The sequence below is a fragment of the Marmota marmota genome, unplaced genomic scaffold, assembly GCF_001458135.2.
Source record: "Marmota marmota marmota unplaced genomic scaffold, marMar, whole genome shotgun sequence".
In the NCBI taxonomy this organism is placed as follows: Eukaryota; Metazoa; Chordata; class Mammalia; order Rodentia; family Sciuridae; genus Marmota; species Marmota marmota.
Genome location: NW_026000338.1, coordinates 486,204 through 506,648, shown reverse-complemented (window position 1 = coordinate 506,648; position 20,445 = coordinate 486,204). Strand labels below are relative to the sequence as shown.

The 20,445-nt window shown below is 39.0% G+C and overlaps 1 protein-coding gene and 1 pseudogene across 13 annotated transcripts in view; one reads left to right on the top strand and one right to left on the bottom strand.

Annotated features, from left to right (window-relative positions):
* Atrx (ATRX chromatin remodeler) overlaps positions 1–20,445 on the bottom strand; it is a 242,039-nt gene that overhangs the window by 206,765 nt on the left and 14,829 nt on the right. The window lies entirely within an intron of this gene.
* Positions 403–502, top strand: LOC125614523 (annotated as a pseudogene).

Sequence of the window (20,445 nt, the reverse complement as noted above, 5' to 3'; positions counted from 1 at the left end):
AAAAAAAAAAAAAAAAAAAAAAAAAAGCTCAGTTTGGGACCTACCAACTTTTTCTTTCCCCTGTAATCCTCCATCACAATACACAATTTTTACTCCAAGAGATATGAGAAACCAAAGAACAAAAATGAGAAAATCAAAGAGTCACACAAGCGATATTTTTCTGCATGTGCAAATGTTCTTAAAGGATTATAACAAGCAGAAACAATCTGGAATGGTAAGCTACAATAAAATTTATACAGACCAGTCCATATGTTGGTATCTTACTATTATCTACCACATTTTAATTTTTGATCATTTTAATTTTTTCATCACATTAATTTATATTTGAATTTGAGATCTGCTATTGTTTTATTATACCATCATTTCCTGATAATAATTTAACTTTTAAAATATTTTTCCACAGTGCTCTCTTTGGCAGTACATGTTCTAAAATTGGAATGATACCAAGATTAGCGTGGTGCCAGAGAATGACATGCAAATTCATAAAGCAGCCCATTTTTTTAAATTATTTATTTATTTATACATACCCAGTATTGAACCCAGGGGGCTTAACCACTGAGCAACATTCCAAGCCCCCGCCCCTTTTTGTTTGAGATAGGATCTCCCTACATTGCTCTGGCTGGTATCAAAATTGTGATTCTCCTAGCTCAGCCTCCCTAGCCACTGGGATTGCAGTCATGCACCACCAAGCCTGGCAAAGCATTCCATAATTTTTAAAAAGAAAAAAAAATAGCCAGGTATGGTGGTGTATGTTTGTAATCCCAGTGACTGAAGAGGCTGAGGCAAGAGGATCACATGCCCAAGACTAGCCTTAAAAATGTGGCAAGACACTGTCTCAAAATTTAAAAAATATATATTTGTTTTAAATGGTCTGGTTATAACTAGCTAGAAAAAGTTTTTAAAATATTTTTTAAAAGACTGGTTATGTAGATCAGTGGTAAAGTGTTTCCAGGTTCAATCCCCAGTACCAAATAAATAAATACCTACTTGCCTATGTTATTTTAGTATAAAAGCATTTCAGCACAGAACCTAGGCATTGCTTGTTTTACTAGGCTCCGTATCAAGAGTGACTATCTGAGCAAGTAAACACTATTCAGAATTTTTCTGAAAATGTCACACTTCCTAAAAACATTTAAGAAATAATAAACAAATCCCTGTCTATTGTTTTAAATACAAAGATATAAATGTCACAAGAGAGGGAAGAAATTACAAATTTTGAGTGATAGGGCAGTAATATGTAAATCAGATCTGTACTTTACATTATTACTTTTTTATTTTTTTAATTTGGGACAGGATCTCCTTAAGCTTCCAAGGCTGGCCTGGAACTTGGGATCCAGTCTCAGTCTCCCAAATCTTAGAGATTACAGGCATGTGCCACTATGCCTGGTTCTACCTTATTACTTTTTAGTTTTCTTTACATAATACCTAAAACAAAACATTTAAATTGCAACCAAGATCACCATATTTGTGTGAGTCAAATTACAAGGAACATTAACAAATGTTTTGTTTAACCACTTTGATTTTAGCTTTATCAAACAGTTCATTTCATCTATGTACCATTACCTATAAACTCACCCAAAGGCAGAATATTCTAATGAAGACAGTGGTGAAGAATGTACCAAGAGGCAAGAAAATTAGGGTTAAAAGTTTTGTTCTAGTTATGACTGGCTGTAAAAATAATGGGGTTTTTTTTATTGATTTTATTTTATTAAATACATGACAGCGGAATGCATTACAATTCTTTTTTTTTTTTGAATTTTTTAATATTTATTTTTTAGTTATTGGCGGACACAACATCTTTGTTTGTATGTGGTGCTGAGGATTGAACCCGGGCCGCACGCATGCCAGGCGAGCCCCTACAATTCTTATTACACATACAGAGCACAATTTTTCATATCTTTGTATATAAAGTATGTTCACGCCAATTCATGTCTTTATGCATGTACTTTGGTTTTTTTGCATTATAATTCTTATTACACATATATATACCATAATTTTTCATCTCTGTTTGTATATAAAGTAGGTTGACACCCAATTCATGTCTTCATACATGTGCTTTGGATAATGATGTCCATCACATTCCACCATCCTTGCTAATCCCCTGCCTCCTTCCTTTCCCTCCTTCCCCTCTTCCCTATCTAGAATTCATCTATTCCTCCCATGTTACCCCTCCCTACCCCACTATGAGTCAGCCTCCTTATATCAGAGAAAACATTCAGCATTTGTTTTTTTGGGGGGGTTGGCTAACTTCACTTAGCACTACCTTCTCCATCACCATCCATTTACCTGCAAATGCCATGATTTTATTCTCTTTTATTGCTTAGTAATATTCCATTATGTATATATGCCACATTTTTTATCCATTCATCCACTGAAGGGCATCTAGGTTGGCTCCACAGTTTAGCTATTGTGAATTGTGCTGCTATAAACATTGATGTGGCTGTGTCCCTGTAGTATGCTGTTTTTAAGTACTTTGGGTATAGTCCGAGGAGAGGGATAGCTGGGTCAAATGGTGGTTCCATTCCCAGATTTCCGAGGAATCTCCATACCGCTTTCCATATTGGCTGCACCAATTTGCAGTCCCACCAGCAATATATGAGTGTACCTTTTTCCCCTGGGGTTTTTTGTTATTGTTTTTTGTTTGGGTTTTGGGTTTTATAACAGAAAATGAACCCAGAGGTGCTCAGCCACTGAGTCACATTCTCAGCCCTTTTTATTCTTTATTTTGAGACAGGGTTTCACTAAATTACTGAGGTTGGCTTTGAACTTGTGATCCTCCTGCCTCAAGTCTCCTGAGCTGCTGGGATTACAGGCATGTGCCACCATGCCTGACTAAGAAAAGGGTCTTGTGCAAAGGGTATAGCTCAGTTTTAGAATGTTTGCTTAGCAGGTGAAAGCCCTGGGTTCAATCTCCAACACTGCATAAGAAATTGGGGGAAGATCTTTAGAAGAGAACTGGAGTTCTCTGTAGAATGGATTTAAGAGGGCTTGGCACAATGGTATACACCTGTAGTCCCAGCAGCTCAGGAGACAGAGGCAGGAGAATCACAAGTTCAAGCCAGCCTCAGCAAATTAGTGAAGCCCTCAGCAACTCGGTGAGACCCTGTCTCAAAACAAACAATAAAAAGCGCTAGGGATGTTGCTCAGTGGTTAGGCACACCTGGGTTCGATTCCTGGTACCAAAAGGGTGAGGGGCAGAGATACAGAGAAGGGAAAATAGCATCTATTTTTGTAATTAAAACAGATAACACTAGCTCCAGTCCAGAAAAACATATCAAAAATGTTTAGAAATCAGATGTCAGAAATAAATCACAGACAAAGTGTCAAATATGATATGCCAAGAAATTTGTAACGTTTTGAACAACCCACAATAAAAAATAAAAAAAAAAAAAAAGAAGAAATAAATCACAGAAACCCATCAATGGTTGGCAACATTTAGGAATACAGGTTATTTTTATCTTTTACTATTATATTTGGAATGGGAAAGGGAGGAGGAAAAAAGTATACACAAAAGCCAACTTTAGGGGCTGAGGTTGTGGCTCAGTGGAAAGCGCTTGCCTAGCATGTGTGAGGCACTAGGTTCAATCCTCAGTACCACATAAAAATAAATAAGTAAAATAAAGGTATTATGTCCATCTACAACTAAAAAATATTTTTTAAAAGCCAACTTTACCTGCCTTGAAATCCCAGCTTTTAGACATCACATTCTATTCCTGACTCAAGTACCAAAACACCTAACATTTATTATAACATATGTGTCCATATCACTCAGTTGATACTTAGGATGTGCTACTATTTGGAAGGAGGCAGTAGATGTAATTGGAGGTATATCCCTATATTCTCTAAGTACATTCCCTGTCTAAAGAAATGTTCTGGGGGGGCTGGGGATGTGGCTCAAGCGGTAGCACGCCCGCCTGGCATGCGTGCGGCCCAGGTTCGATCCTCAGCACCACATACAAACAAAGATGTTGTGTCTGCCGAAAAAAACTAAAATAAATAAAGAAAGAAAGAAAGAAAGAAAGAGAGGGAATTTAAAAAAAAAAAGAAATGTTCTGGGGCTGGGGTTGTGGCTCAGTGACAGAGCACTTGCCTCACATTTGTGAAGCACTGGGTTCAATCCTCAGGACCATATAAAAATAAATACCAAATAAAGATATTGTGCCCATGGATAACTGAAAAAATATTTTAAAAAGAAATGTTCTGTGTTGAAAGTGCAGCTCACTGGTACAGTGCCTACTTAAGATGTGTGAGGCTGGAGGTTGCATCCCTAGCACAATTAATCAAGAACAAAAGATTGTTCTATCTTTTCAGTATTTAAAACTAGCATAATGTTTCCCACACAGTAGACTCACATACATCACACTCTTGGTCAAGATATCCACAGGCTTCCCATGTTTATACATAAGGATAAAGTACAAACTCCTAAGCACAGCATAGGAAGCTCTCTGCAGGGGGAACTTGTACTTTCCTTTCCAATCTTATCTTACTACAACTTTTAGATCAAAGAAATTCTATTTTCCTTCTCCCACAGAATTTTCTTTTACTTTCTTATAATAAGCAAAACATTATTATAGTTATTTATTTAAACTCAGAGTACTCTCTAATGGAATGTAAGTACCTTGAAGGAGAAAACTAGTCTGAATTCATCTTTTATTTTCCATTAAGGGAAATAACAAATCAATTTGTACAGAGGAACAGTAAATGTTTATTAAGATGAGAACAGGACCAGGCATGATGACACACACCTATATTCCCAGCAATTCAAGAGGTTGAGAAAGGAGGACTACAAATTCATAAGACTGGTAATGAGCAAAAATAAAAACAAACAAATCAAAAAAAAAAAAAGCATCCCTAGGGCTGGGGTTGTGGCTCAGCTGTAGAGCGCTCACCTAGCATGTGTGAGTCCCTGGGTTCGATCCTCAGCCCCACGTAAAAATAAATAAATAAAATAAAGGTATTGTGTTCAACTACAACTAAAAAAATAAATACCAAAAAAAAATTTTTAAAAAAGAACATATCACTTCATACTATTCCTATGAAAATACATAATCATAAGACAAATTCAACTGACTCTGGAGGCTGAGACAGGAGGATCACAAGTTCAAGGCAAATCTGGATGACTTAGCAAAACCCTGCTTCATAATAAAATATAAAAAGGCTGAAAATGTAACTCATAAGTTGCCCCTCATTACCTTCTCCCCCCAAAAAAGGTAAAAAAAAATAGCAAAGAAAACTTCTCCAAACTAAAGAGACATGAAAATGAAATGCAATGCTATGTTCCAGAACTGGATCATCCACCAGAAATTAAGAAAAGTTTGCTTTCATTATAAAGAACATTATGAAGCAATTAGCAAATGTGAATAAGGCCTGTAGATTAGGAAATAATATTGTATCAATGCTAATTTCTAAGATGCCAACAATATACTAGGGTACCTCAGAGAATAGGCTTGTTGGAGAAATATATTACAATGTACTCAGGAATGAGAGGCATCATGTCTGCAATTTACTTTCAAATGATTAAGAAAGATAATAATAGGCCAGGCACTGTGGCACATGCCTTCAATCCCAGCAGCTCTGGAAGCAGAGGCAGGAGGATCTCGAGTTCAAAGCCAGCCTCAGCAACATAGTAAGGTCCTTAGCAGCTCAGCAAGACCCTGTCTCTAAATAAAATACAAAATAGGGTGGGAGATGTGGCTCAGTGGTAAAGGGTCCCTGAGTTCAATTCACAGTACCCCCCCCCAAAAAAGAAAGATAATAATAATACAAAATGAATGATAAAATAAATGTGAATAAATAAAGAGCATATGAGAATCTGAATTTGTCTCCTATTTCTACAAATTTTATATAAGTATGAAAGTAATAGTATTTTTTTTTACTTTTTATACCTTATAAAAAGGGGATAACTCTTTTATATCCTTGTAGATATATTAGGCTTTATCCCCTGAAGCTAAAGTTATTTAAAAAATTACTTAGGAAAGTTCAATAGTCCATGCCTGTAATCCCAGCGACTGAGGAGGCTGAAGCAGAAAGATTATATTTATAAAGCCATTGAGGAAAACCCTGTCTCAAAATAACAAATAAAAAAGGACTGAGTATTATCTCAGTGGTAAGAGTGCCTGTGGCACTCTTCAGGACTGAGGTATAACCCAGTGGCAGAGTCCACACTTTGTGAGTATGAGGCCTGGTTCAATCTCTAGACAAAAAATAATAATAATAATAATAATTAAATAAATAAAATATGACACAAAGTCAGTAAGATACTGACTAGAAAATTTTATTATTTGGAGGAAGGTATTAGAGATTGAACCCAGGATTTTGGGGGGATACTGGGGAATGAACTCAGGAGGACTTGACCACTGAGTCACATCCCCACCCCTATATTGTATTTTATTTAGTGACAGGGTCTCACTGAGTTGCTTAGCACCTTGATTTTGCTGAGGCTGGCTTTGAACTCATGATCCTCCCCTCTCAGCCTCCCAAGCAGCTGGGATTATAGTCATGCGCCACCACACTGGGCTGAACTCTTTAACACTGAGCTACATCCCCAGTCCTTTCTTTATTGTATTTTATTTTTTTTTTAGACAAGGTCTCACTAAATTACCAAGGCTGGCCTCAAAATATGATCCTCCCAGGCTGGGGTTGTGACTCAGTGGCAGAGCGCTTGCCTAGCATGCATGAGGTACTGGGTTCGATCCTCAGCACTACATAAAAATAAAATAAAGATTGTGTCCACCTAAAACTAAAAAATAAATTAAAAAAAATACGATCCTCCTGCCTCAGCCTCCCAAGTCATTGGAATTATAAGTGAGTTGCCAGGATTTCAGGCATGTACCCAGTTAAGTAAGTCATTTTAAATAAATGTCTTTGATTTGTGGATAAATATTAAAATTTTTTAAGTTTATTATTTTTCACTCTACTGTCATGTATATCTAAAAAGATCATATAAGAAACATCATTTTAATAACAATTTGGGGGGAAGGACTGAATTATTAGCCAAAGTATATATTAATAAAGATTTTGAAAAGTACTATACAAGCTCCACAGAGACAATGCCCTTACTGACTTATTTGTCAATGAAGTATTTAAAACAGTTCTAGCCAGGCCCGCTGGCACACACCTTTAATCCCAGAGAGTCAGGAGGCTGAGGCAAGAGGATGGCAAGTTTAAAGCCAACCTCAGCAACTTGGCAAGACGCTGTCTCAAAATAAAAACAAAAATAGACTGTTAAATTTCAAAAATAAATAAATATATGAATAAAAAAAAAGTTGGATATGTTGCTCAGTGCTTAAGCACCCCTGGTTTCAATCCCTGGTACAGGGAAAAAAAAAAAACATGGTTTCTGACACATGGTAATAGTAATTACTAATAATGAACATTTGAGTAATTATTATATCCTAAATTCTAATTTAACTACTTTATGCCCAGTAACTCAATCTTCACACCACCCAAGAAATATTTGTTAATTGATAACAATTAGTTTCTCAATAATGTAATAAATGGGTTCCTAAAAACTCACCATACTGGGCTGGGATTGTGGCTCAGTGGTAGAGCGCTTGCCTTGCACTTATGAAGTACTAGGTTCGATCCTCAGCACCACATAAAAATAAATAAATAAAATAAAGGTATTGTGCCCATTTACAACAAAAAAAAATTCTAAAAAACTCACCATACTAAATAATGTTGTGTAACCAGTATCACAGAAATCATAAGAAAAATGGGGTTAGACATATAGCACTTAAAACTATCTGTGACACCTTTTTTTATATATTTTTTTATTGTCAACGGACCTTTACTTTATTTACGTATGTGGTGCTGAGAATCGAACCCAGTGCCTTACACACGCTAAGCCGGCACTCTACCACTGAGCCACAACCCCAGCCCTGTGACACTATTTTTAAAGAAAGAAACCTAATGAACTGGTAGAAATGGTAGCACAGTTTTACATACTATACACAAGTTAAGTGATTAAGAAATGTACATATACAACAAAAAATACAACACTTTACCTTGAAAAAAACCTGTAGTTTGCTTGTGGAAGTGGGCATCAGAAGGGTTGCAGCTAGTGAGTTATTGTAAAGTGGTAGAAGGAAGGTTATCTGAAATCGGATGTAAAATTGTAACAACAAATGTAGATGGGTGTGGTTCATAACACAAGTGGTAAACTGGGGTACTTGGTAGATGTCTGAAATGTATGCATGTATCCACATGTATTTTTGTACAGCTCTGTTCAGCTGGGTGTGGTTCATCTGCCCCATTTACCTACCCAGTAATCAGCAAACTCTTTCTATAAAGGGATAAATAATAAACATTTTAGGATTGGTAGGCCATAAGGTCTCTATCACAACTATTCAACTCTGCTACTGTGGTAGAAAAGCATCCAGACAACATAAACAAACAAGAGTGGGGTGGGGGTCCAATAGAATTTTACTTTTGTAAAAAAATGCCATTGGTTATTAGGTCAGACCCCTGACTCTGCAGAAAAATCTTTCATAAAAAATGCAAATTGTGTCTTCTGCTCAAATTCTTCCCTGATGTCAATATTGCTGAAACAAATTAACATTTTCAGGGGCTGGAATTGTGGCTCAGTGGTAGAGTGCTTGCCTAGCATGTGTGAGGCACTGGGCTCGATTCTCAGCACCTCCTAAACAAATTAAATAAACAAAATAGGGTTATTGTGTCCAGCTACAACTAAAAAAAAATTTAAAAAAACAAATTAACATTTTCAAACCAAATATTATTGCATTTAATATAGGATGCTATCTCTCATAAACCAAAATCTGACTAATATAAATCAAATAAGCAAAATAATTAATCCTAAATCCAATAGTACTCAAAAATAAGTTATTTTATTTTGGATTCTTTTTCTTTTTGCAGTGCTGGCCATCAAACCCACAGTCTTACACTGGACTACACCCTGAGGCCTACTGTGAATTTTACAATTCAAATATTGCCCAATAGTCAACTGACTACTTCAATTTACCAAATAAAAACAACTAAGGTCAAACAACTTTGATCATAGTTATTCAAAACCTGTGTGTTAAATTCACACAATTTAAAAGATAATGCTTTTAACAGTTGGTCTGTTTTGAACCCCAGACCTTGCCCATGCCAGGCAAACACCTTTACCTCTCAGTCACATCCCCAGCCCATTGTTTTTGGAGAAGGGGAACCGGGAATTGAACACTACTGAGCCATATCACCAGTCCTATCTTGTATTTTATTTAGAGACAGGGTCTCACTGAGTTGCTTAGTGCCTCACTGTTGCTGAGGCTCACTTTGAACTCTTTTTTTTTTTTTATATATTTATTTTTTAGTTCTCGGCGGACACAACATCTTTGTTTGTATGTGGTGCTGAGGATCGAACCCGGGCCGCACACATGCCAGGCAAGCGCACTACAGCTTGAGCCACATCCCCAGCCCTGGCTTTGAACTCTTGATCCTCCTGCCTCAGCCTCCCAAACTGCTGGGATTACAGGCTATGTGCCACCATGCTGGCCCTAGCCCATTTTTTTTTAAGACAAGGTTTCCCTATTTTGCCCAGGCTGGCAGCCTCAGACTAGAGATCCTTGCCTTAATTTCCAAGTAGCTACTGCTGGGATTATCGGCATGCACCACAGTGTCCGGCTACTTTTTTTTAAGTATTTTTTTAGTTGTAGATAGACACAATATCTTTATTTTTTTTATATATTTTTATGTGGTGCTGAGGATTGTACCCAGTGCCTCACACATGCTAGGCAAGCACTCTACCACTGGCTACAACCCCAGCCCGTCCAGTTACTCTTAACAATTCTGAACTAAAATTATCGGGCTCATTCACAGGGCACAGATAGTTTTTTATAAAAATATCAAGACACAAAAGCTAACAAACAAACTGCAAGATAGTTATACAATGTTCCTCCACGAGTTGAGTTAAAAAATTCTAAGATGACCTTGCAAAAAATGCTAATATATACAATATTCTTTGTTCAAACTGCTACCCCTCACATTTGGAATCCTCCCATAGTCTTCTTGGTCAAAATTGAACCCATCCTCCAAGGGCCAGACTCAAATACTACATCTCTAATATTTTCTTGATTACCATCAGAAATATCTTCCTTGGCTGGAAGCAGAGCTCAGTGGTAGAATATGTGCCTAGCATGCATGCCCAAGGCCCTGGGTTCTATCCCCATTACCACACACACACACACACAAAAAGGGGGGGGAGAATAAATAAATATAAATAAATGTCTTTTTTCCTGCTCTGAACTCCCACAGCAAACTTACTTTTTACCTCATGTACTATTTATCATTTCATACCATGCTCCAAAATTATTTGTGTATGTCTCATTTCCTCTGCAATGTGGAAAATAAAACTAATTCTTTTAGCCATAGTAATTTACCTGGACTGCCCTCTCATAGCCAAAACTTAATTGCTAACTTGTGGGGAGGCCAACCTTACGGGTGACTGAGTTACACTCCCCAGCTCGGTGCTGAGGCGCTCAGTCACAGAAATGGGTGTGTTTTGCTACAGCCCCATGGGTGAAGCTATGCTTACCTGTTCCTTTGTAATATAACCCCTTGCCCTGTTTAGGATAGAATCTTCCATGGAAGTGCCTTGTGTGTGGCCTACCCAGGTGTCAGTCAACCTGCTGACAGTGGACATCATGAAGATAGACTCAGCCCCCTGAAACCTGACCCCTTGCCTCATTTGAATAGCTTCTCCTCAATAAAAGGGGTCAGCACATGCTCTCGCTCTCTTTCTGCAGACCCTTAAGGTCAGAGGAGCCGTCACAGCAACCCCAAAGAAAAAGGTATTTGTGTCTCTTGTGTGGTTATTTCGTGCAGCCCAGTTAGCCCAGTTTAACTAGAGTGACCCCTGAGCCTTTTAGTCACGACAACAGAAACCCGGCAATTTTGCTCCTCTAAAATGAACTAATAAAAAAGAATACCTTTGGAGGGCAGCAATTTTTTGTGTGCAATAATGAGGATTGAACCCAGGGTTGCTATACCACTGAACTGCACTCCCAGCCATTTTTATTTTTTGAGACAAGATCTCCCTAAGTTGCCTGGACTAACACAGAAATTGCAACCCTCCTGCCTCAGCCTCCCTGAGTTGCGAGCATTACAGATTTGGACTATCGTGCCCAGCAGAGGGCAGGAATTTTTATTATTCTAGCACAGTATGGAACTTTACCTCTTGTTGATACTCAAGTCATTCAAGTATTGGAGCAACTAATAAAGCAAAATATGGAGTATATGATATTGGTATAACAGCATTATTGCCATATCAATAATTTCTTAAATGTTGCACGGGACAGTTAACAAAAGACCTGAGCTATAGATACCAGGAATGTCTATTTTAAGCCAAAACTGCGGGGCTGAGTGTTGAGAGCCACAGCCAAAGGGGCCCCAGCAAACTTCCAGCTGCCAGCAAACTTCCAGCTGCCGGCTGATGATTGGCTCACAGCGGCCCCAGCAACATCTAGCTGATTGGCTCCTCGGCCCCAGCAACATCTAGCTGATTGGCTCCTCTGCGGTGATGCTCATTGGGCTGTTTCCCTGCCCTTTCAGACCACGGAGCTGCTCATTGGGGGACTTTTTTGGCTCCGCCCACGTGACCCAGCCAATCGGCCTCAAGAGCAGGAGGATTGTGGGAGGTGGAGAGAAGCTTGTGTGGGAGAGAGAGGCTTGTGGAAAGCCGGTGGTGGCAGTTGAGGCTCTGAGGGTTTTTCCTGAGAGGCTGTTTTGTTTGGCGTGTGTGGTTCTAAAAATAAAGTTAGTTTCTTTTGACAAGTGGCTCCTGATTGTGCCCAGCCAGACTGCGGCATTTGGTGGCTCGCACGGGGAGCGACTGAGGGTAAGTGAACTGCTCGCCCCTGAGGGCAGGGCAAGAGGATGGGTAGCCATTTTAAGATTCTTCTTTTGTTATTTTGTTTCACTTTTGTTTTAAGTTGCCTGTCCCTGGAGATGTGTAAGATGGAAGAAAAACCGCTCACATCTGAGGAACAGATAGGGAGAAAGGACGGATGGACATTTCAGGAGGCTATTATAATGATTTTGTGTTGTTCCAATTTTGTTTCACTCTGTTTCAGTTTTGTTAGGCGTTATCTTGTTGGGTTGTATTATAGTAGAAATACGGGATCAGAAATTAGTAAAAAACAAACTGAAAGAGTGTTAAGTAAATTGTTAGAGGAAGGAGGCATCTCAGTAAAATCAAGAACAATCAGGGCATACGTTGATACAATACAAAAATGTAGCCCATGGCTTTTTAAGGAGGAGTTGTTAAATATATCACAATGGAACCATCATGGTGAAGATTTAAAAAGAATAGAAAAGAAAAGCCCAGGGACTCTGCCAGTTGGCACATTGCCATTGTGGACGTTCATATCTTGTTTGCTTAGTCCAAAGCCTTCAGTTCAGACAATGGTAGAGGAAGAAGAAGACATAATGATTCAAGTAAAAGAGAAGGTCTCTCAAGTTAGTCAGACAGAGGAAAAGATTCAAGTAAAAGAGAAGGCCTCTCAAGCTAGTCAGACAGAGAAAGAAAGTGTAAAACAGAAAAAGCCATCAGGGGGAAAGTTACAACAGGAGACTGCTACTAACACCTTTCTATCACCAGAGGGTGTAAGTGTCCAACCAACAGCACCACCTCTACAGGAGACTGCTACTAACACCTTTCTATCACCAGAGGACGTAAGTGTCCAACTAACAAGGCCACCTCCATATGCTGGGAGGTCCCCAACCCCCGCAGTTGATAGTTGGGATCCTGAGACAAGATCTCAAATATTAACATGCCCTGTATTTGAGGCAGGAGGGCAGCGATTTTACCAAGTTTTAAATTTCAAAACAGTGAAGCAGCTAAAAGAGGCTGTAACAACCTATGGTCCTCAAGCACCCTTCACTGTAAGCATGGTCGAATCCATTAACAACTTGAACATGACGCCAGCAGATTGGGCTAATATGTGTAAAGCTGTGCTAAATGGAGGACAATACCTGTTATGGAAGGTTGCCAATGAGGAATTTTGCAAGGAGACGGCTAGGCGAAATGCAGCAGCTGGTTATCCTCAGAGAAATCTAGATATGTTGTTAGGAAAGGGACCTTATGAGGATCAGCAGCAACAAATTGCATATGATCCTGGTGTATATGCACAAATTGCTGTAGATGCAATTAAGGCATGGAAGACTTTACAAGGACATGGAGGTTTACAAGGTCAATTATCTAAGGTAATACAAGGAGCTAATGAACCTTATGCTGAATTTGTAGATAGGCTTATTCAAACAGCTACCAGAGTTTTTGGGAATACAGAACAAGCAATGCCATTACTAAAACACCTGGCTTATGAGCAAGCGAATCGTTGGTGCAGAGATATCATTAGACCATGGAAACATGAAGATTTAAACACATATATTAAATTATGTAGAGACATTAATGAACAAGAGCAAGTCGTGGCAGCTGCAGTAAAACAGGCTTTAGATGCCAGAGACATTAATGAACAAGGGCAAATTGTGGCAGCTGCAGTAAAACAGGCTTTAGATGCCAGGCCAAGAACATGCTACAATTGTGAACAAACAGGACATTTTAAAAGGAATTGCCCCATTGGAGGAGGGTTTAACAAAACTAGGTATCAAAGGAGTAGAATACCAGGTATTTGCCCACGATGCCGTAGAGGGAGACATTGGGCTAATGAATGCCGTTCTCAAACCACCATAGAGGGTACTCCATTATCAAAAAACGAACAAGGACCAGGTGTTTATCCACGATATCGTGGAGAAAGGCATCGGGCTCCATTGCCAAAAAATGGACAGGGGGGCCCAATGCTCCGGGGCCCAAAACCACAAATATACGGAGCACTGGAGGAACCCAGCAACCCCATCAGGGTAGTGCCCAGGACACATTGTCCATCAGATCCCTCATCAGACAAACCAGAGGGAGCGCAGGGTTGGACATCTGCGCCTCCGCCAGAGCAGTACTAACTCCAGAGATGGGAGTTCAAATCATTCCCACAGGGGTGAAAGGACCTCTTCCCAAAGGAACAGTAGGCTTATTATTGGGACGCAGCTCTTCTACTCTAAAAGGACTTATGATAAGTCCTGGGGTAATTGATCCCGATTATGAAGGTGAAATAAAAATTATAGCCAGTTCTCCAAAGGGTATATCAGTAATTTCACCAGGAGATAGAATAGCACAGTTACTAATAATACCCAGCCTACATGATAAATTTTCCAGTCGTACTGTAGAAAGAGGTTCCAAGGGATTAGGCTCCACAGGTGTAGATTGGGCTATGCTTTCTTTAAATTTAGATTCTCGCCCCATGCTAAAACTAAATATTCAAGGACATGAATTTAATGGGCTACTGGATACAGGTGCAGACCTTAGCATCATCTCTCGTCAAGAATGGCCAAAACATTGGCCATTACAACAAGCCACTCAAACGCTTCGAGGCCTAGGAGTGGCGACTAATCCCCATAGAAGTGCAATGGTATTAGATTGGAAGGATCCTGAAGGATGTGAAGGAACTATACAGCCATATGTATTGGATCATCTTCCCGTAAATTTATGGGGACGAGATGTCCTAGATCAATTAGGTTTGACATTAACAAATAACATCAACCAAAATGCACCCACTATTATGACTAGACAAGGTTTTAGGAAAGGAAAAAGATTAGAAAAACAAGAACAAGGTATAGCAGCACCAATACAAATAGATCAAGGAACAGACAGACATGGGTTGGATTTTCAGAAAGGGCCACTGAGACAATAAAAATTACTTGGAAATCAGAAAGACCAGTATGGGTTCCTCAGTGGCCCCTGACTAAAGAAAAGATACAAGCAGCCCATGACCTGGTCAAACAACAATTAGCAGAAGGACATATACAACCTTCTGTATCTCCCCATAATACTCCCATTTTTGTCATCAAAAAGAAATCTGGTAAATGGAGATTATTGCAAGATTTAAGAGCCATTAATAATGAGATGGTTATTATGGGACCTGCTCAATCAGGGATTCCTCAATTGTCTGCTTTGCCAAAAACCTGGTATGTTTTAGTTATAGATATTAAAGATTGTTTTTTTTCAATTCCAATTCATCCTGAGGATAGTCCACGTTTTGCATTTACTATCCCTGCACTGAATCATGAAGGTCCTGATCAGAGATATGAATGGAAAGTACTCCCTCAAGGGATGGCTAACAGCCCAACTATGTGTCAAATTTATGTTAACAAAGTAATCCAGCCACTTAGAAATCAAAATCCTGAACTACAAATATTTCACTATATGGATGATGTATTATTAGCACACAAAGATAAAAACACATTGCTAGAATGTTATGCCACACTTACAAACTTATTAAAAAATTATAATCTAGAGATAGCAATAGATAAAGTACAATTAAATTTTCCAATTAATTATTTAGGAGTTCTATTATCCTCAACCATGGTCCGTCCACCAAAAATTCAAATACGAGTAGATCAACTCAAATCACTTAATGACTTTCAAAAGTTATTAGGAGACATAAATTGGATAAGGCCTTATTTAGGTATACCAACAGGAGAGTTGGGACCTTTATTTGATATCCTAAAAGGTCCATCAGATCCAAATTCACCCCGAATGTTAACGCCTGAAGCAAGAAAGGCATTAAAAATCATTGAAACATATATGGAAAATATGCATTTGGATAGAATTGATATAAGTTTGCCTTTATTATTTATTGTACTACCAACAAAAAATATTCCTACAGGAGTATTTTGGCAAGAAGGTCCATTATTATGGATACATTTATCTTATTCTCCTAACACTATTCTTACTAGGTATCCTGAGGCTGTAGGACAATTAATACTCAAAGGAATAAAAGCAGCAAAGGGAGTGTTTGGAATTTCTCCCAATAAAATTATTACTCCATATACTATGAATCAAATTGATGAGTTAGCTAATGAGTTAAATACTTGGGCAATAATCATGTGCAAATCTAATGTTTCATTTGATAACCACTTACCATCTAATCCTTTATTGTCTTTTTGGTCATTGCATCCTGTAATTTTTCCAAAAATGACAAGAAAAACACCTATCATGAATGCTCCAAATATATTCACTGATGGGTCAAATAATGGTACAGCAGCAGTAGTTACCCCTGATCAAACTTTTACATTTTTAGTACCCAAACAATCAGCTCAAAAGGTAGAGCTTAATGCAGTTTTACAAGCTTTTGTGATGTTTAAAGATTCTGTATTTAATTTATTTTCTGATAGTCAGTATGTAGTTAATGCTATAGTATCTCTTGAAGATGCTGGTAGGATTTCCCCTTCTTCTACTGTTTTCTCTTTGCTTTCCACTATACAAAGTCTAATCTGGGACAGAAAAGATCCATTCTTTATAGGACATATCAGGGCACATACAGGATTGCCTGGAGCCCTTAGTTTGGGCAATGATTTAGCAGATAAAACTACACATGACATACATATTTTCTCTACACTAGAAGAAGCTATAAATTTTCATAAAAAGTTCCATGTCAATGCTAATACTTTACAAAAGCGTTTTAAAATAACTAAGGAACAAGCTAGACAAATAATAAAACAATGTCAAAATTGTGTGACCTTTTTACCACAAGTTAATCTTGGAGTCAATCCTAGAGGATTGATACCTAACCATATTTGGCAGATGGACGTCACACACTTGCCAGAATTTGGAAAATTAAAATATTTGCATGTTACAGTTGATACTTCTTCTGGATTTTTGATGGGCTCCCTTCATGCCGGAGAAAAAACTAAAGATGTTATAGCTCATTGCTTACAAAATTTTGCCACTGTGGGTGTTCCAAAACAGTTAAAAACAGATAATGCCCCTGGTTATACTTCTACCTCTTTTAAACAATTTTGCTCAACATTTGGCATTACTCATATAACAGGAATCCCATACAATCCACAGGGACAAGGCATAGTTGAAAGAGCTCATCAAACTATTAAAATGTACTTATTAAAGCAAAAAGAAGGAATTGGGAAGGGGTATATATTCCCCAAAGATAAACTTAAAATAACCCTTTTTACTCTAAACTTTTTAAATTTGGATTCATCAGGACTTAGTGCTGCGGAAAGGCATATGTGTCCAAAAAATGTACATAAGCCCAAGGTACTTTGGAAGGATATTCTAACAGGACAATGGAAAGGTCCTGACCCAGTAATTGTCTGGAGTCGGGGGTCTGTTTGTGTGTTTCCACAGGGAGAACAGCAGCCGATTTGGATTCCAGAGAGATTAACCAAGGTCCTGACCCAGTGATTGTCTGGAGTCGGGGGTCTGTTTATGTGTTTCCACAGGGAGAACAGCAGCCGATTTGGATTCCAGAAAGATTAACTAAAGCGATTTCTACAGACCAAAAAGAAGATGATTTGGCTCAAATCCATAACAACTGATATCCAAAACTCCAGTTTGGCTATTCTTACATCTGCAACAGAACCAGGATGCTTTTTTCAATATCTATTTTATTATTGCCCTTTGCCATATCATGAAGTTCTATTTTGTTTTTTGAGCTCATACAGACCTAGGTTAATGTTTTGCTGATCAGTTCTATTTTTTGACTATAGAGTTTTTAAACATTGCAATGGAGATTTCACCTGTAAAAAGTTATAAGGCCTTTACTATAATGTTATGTGTTGTATGTATTATATTATGTGTGCACACTTGTGTTTTGTGTTATATGTTTGAATGTATGTATGTCCATATATCATATATGATGAGCGCTCATGATAAAATGGATCCAAAATTTTTTTTTTCACGTGATTTATATGGTTTAATTTAAATTGGGTAAACAACTGTTGAGGATTGTTTTAATATGTAAACAAAAAAGAAGGTTAACAGATCTGTTTGTTTACTTTCACCTTTCCTTTTCATTATATTTAATAATTCTCTTAAAGACAATGTAAATTGTTAAGAAAATTGTTTTCTTTTAGTGCCTTCTGTAATGTTACATAATTTTTTCTTTAGCCATTATTGCCAGAATTCCTATCTTCATCCCAGTGCTGGTGAAGTCAAAGATAAAACCAATCTACAGCTTCTACAATAGCCATCACTGAACTGCTTGCAGAACTTGCCTGGACACATTGTGAGCTCACCTGTATGCATTGTGAACTATCTGTTGGTGCAGCGACTTGTGGTAGTGTTGGGGTATTTTTGCTGATGATGTCATCGGTGGTACAATTTTTCCAAAAGGAGCCGTCAATTGGCTTGGTGTATCTTCCTCCCTTCTGCTTGTCATGATTGTCCAGCTAAAATTTGGGGGCCAACAGAGGTGAGGCAAAGAACCTCACCCCCCCGCTGGTACAAAGACCTCTCCACAGGTGTGGCTGTATATTGGACCGGTAGTCAATGACGGGTAAGATCCAATTGCAATGGTACCAACCTAACGGGTAAGGACCATATGTACTATTGGACAACCTAAGGCAGACACGGTCCCTAAGCCACATGCTTGTTGTTTAAACAGAGAGGGGGAGATGTTGAGAGCCACAGCCGAAGGGGCCCCAGCAAACTTCCAGCTGCCAGCAAACTTCCAGCTGCCGGCTGATGATTGGCTCACAGCGGCCCCAGCAACATCTAGCTGATTGGCTCCTCTGCGGTGATGCTCATTGGGCTGTTTCCCTGCCCTTTCAGACCACGGAGCTGCTCATTGGGGGACTTTTTTGGCTCCGCCCACGTGACCCAGCCAATCGGCCTCAAGAGCAGGAGGATTGTGGGAGGTGGAGAGAAGCTTGTGGGGGAGAGAGAGGCTTGTGGAAAGCCAGTGGTGGCAGTTGAGGCTCTGAGGGTTTTTCCTGAGAGGCTGTTTTGTTTGGCGTGTGTGGTTCTAAAAATAAAGTTAGTTTCTTTTGACAAGTGGCTCCTGATTGTGCCCAGCCAGACTGCGGCAGCTGAGGATGTGGCTCAAGCGGTAGCGCGCTCGCCTGGCATGCGTGTGGCCCGGGTTCAATCCTCAGCACCACATACAAACAAGATGTTGTGTCCGCCAAAAAATAAATAAATAAATATTAAAATCCTCTCTCTCTCTCTCTCTCTAAAAAAAAAAAAAAAAAAGCCAAAACTGCAAATGTCTCAGAAAAAGGATATGAAACAGTGGCTACAGGGCAAAATTCAAAGAACCCTTTTCCAGGGCAAAAAGAAGAATCGGCTAGTGCTAATATTGTTCTTTTCAGAAGGACCATCTTCAATCATAAAATGGACAGAAATATACTAGATGTAGTAACCTTTCAAAACAGAACACATTCCTGTTGGATGTGGTGGCACATGTCTATAATCCCAGCAACTCAGGAGGCTGAGGGAGGAGGATCACAAATTCCAGGCCAGCCTCAGCAACTTAGCCAGAGCTCATCTCAAAATAAAAAATTAGAAGGGATTGGGGTGTAGCTCAGTCACAAAGCACCTCTGGGTTCAATCTCCAGTACCACCACCAAACAACAACATGTTCCCAAGCTATAATCAACAAAATTTCCAGCAAAAATGTTTTCCTTCCCAGTAAATGTTTGTTCAAGTTTATGTTCATGACACTATGGCACATATTAGCAATAAAACACCTGTATCCTAACCATATAAGAGTCTTTGTTTGTTTTTACTCACTTTTTTGTTTGTTTGCTTGTTTTTGTACTGAGGATTGAAGCCAGGGATGCCTTACCACTGAGCTGAATCCCCAGTCATTTTTTATTTTGAGACAGGGTCTCACTAAGTTGCAGAAGGTCTGCTTAAGTTGCTAAGACTGACCTCTAACTCGGGATCCTCCAGCCTCAGCCTCCAGAATTGCTGTGATTACAGGCATGTGCCACTGTGCCACTGTGAGCCAATCATCAGCTGGCAGCTAGAAGTTTGCTAGCAGCTGGAAGTTTGCTGGGGCCCCTTCGGCTGTGGCTCTCAACACCACTGCACCGAACTACTGACCATGTAAGTCTTAAGACAAAAAAAAGAGAACATATATTAAATAAATTTTCTCATAATCAAAACTTTTCTACATGCTGCCCAAAAAGCAGATAAAATGAAAAATGATCAACATCCACATAATGAGAGTTAATTTTTAAAAATAACTCTATGGAGCCGGGGATGGTGGTGCATGCCTATAATCCCAGTGGTTTGGAAGGCTGAGGCAGAAGGATTACAAATTCAAGGTCAGCCTCAGCTACTTAGCAAGGCCCTAAGAAATTTACAAAGACCCATCTTGAAATAAAAAAAAAACAAAAAGGGTTGGGGACGTTACTCAGTGACAAGCACCCCTGGGTTCATTCCCTGATGCCAAAAAATAAATTTAAAAAAGGGCTGCTGAGGGGCTGGGGATGTGGCTCAAGCGGTTGCGCACTCGCCTGGCATGCATGTGGCCTGGGTTCGATCCTCTGCACCACATACAAAACAAAGATGTTGTGTCCGCTGAAAACTAAAAAATAAATATTAAAATTCCCGCCCCCCCCTTTAAAAAAAAAGGGGGGGGGGGGCTGCTGATG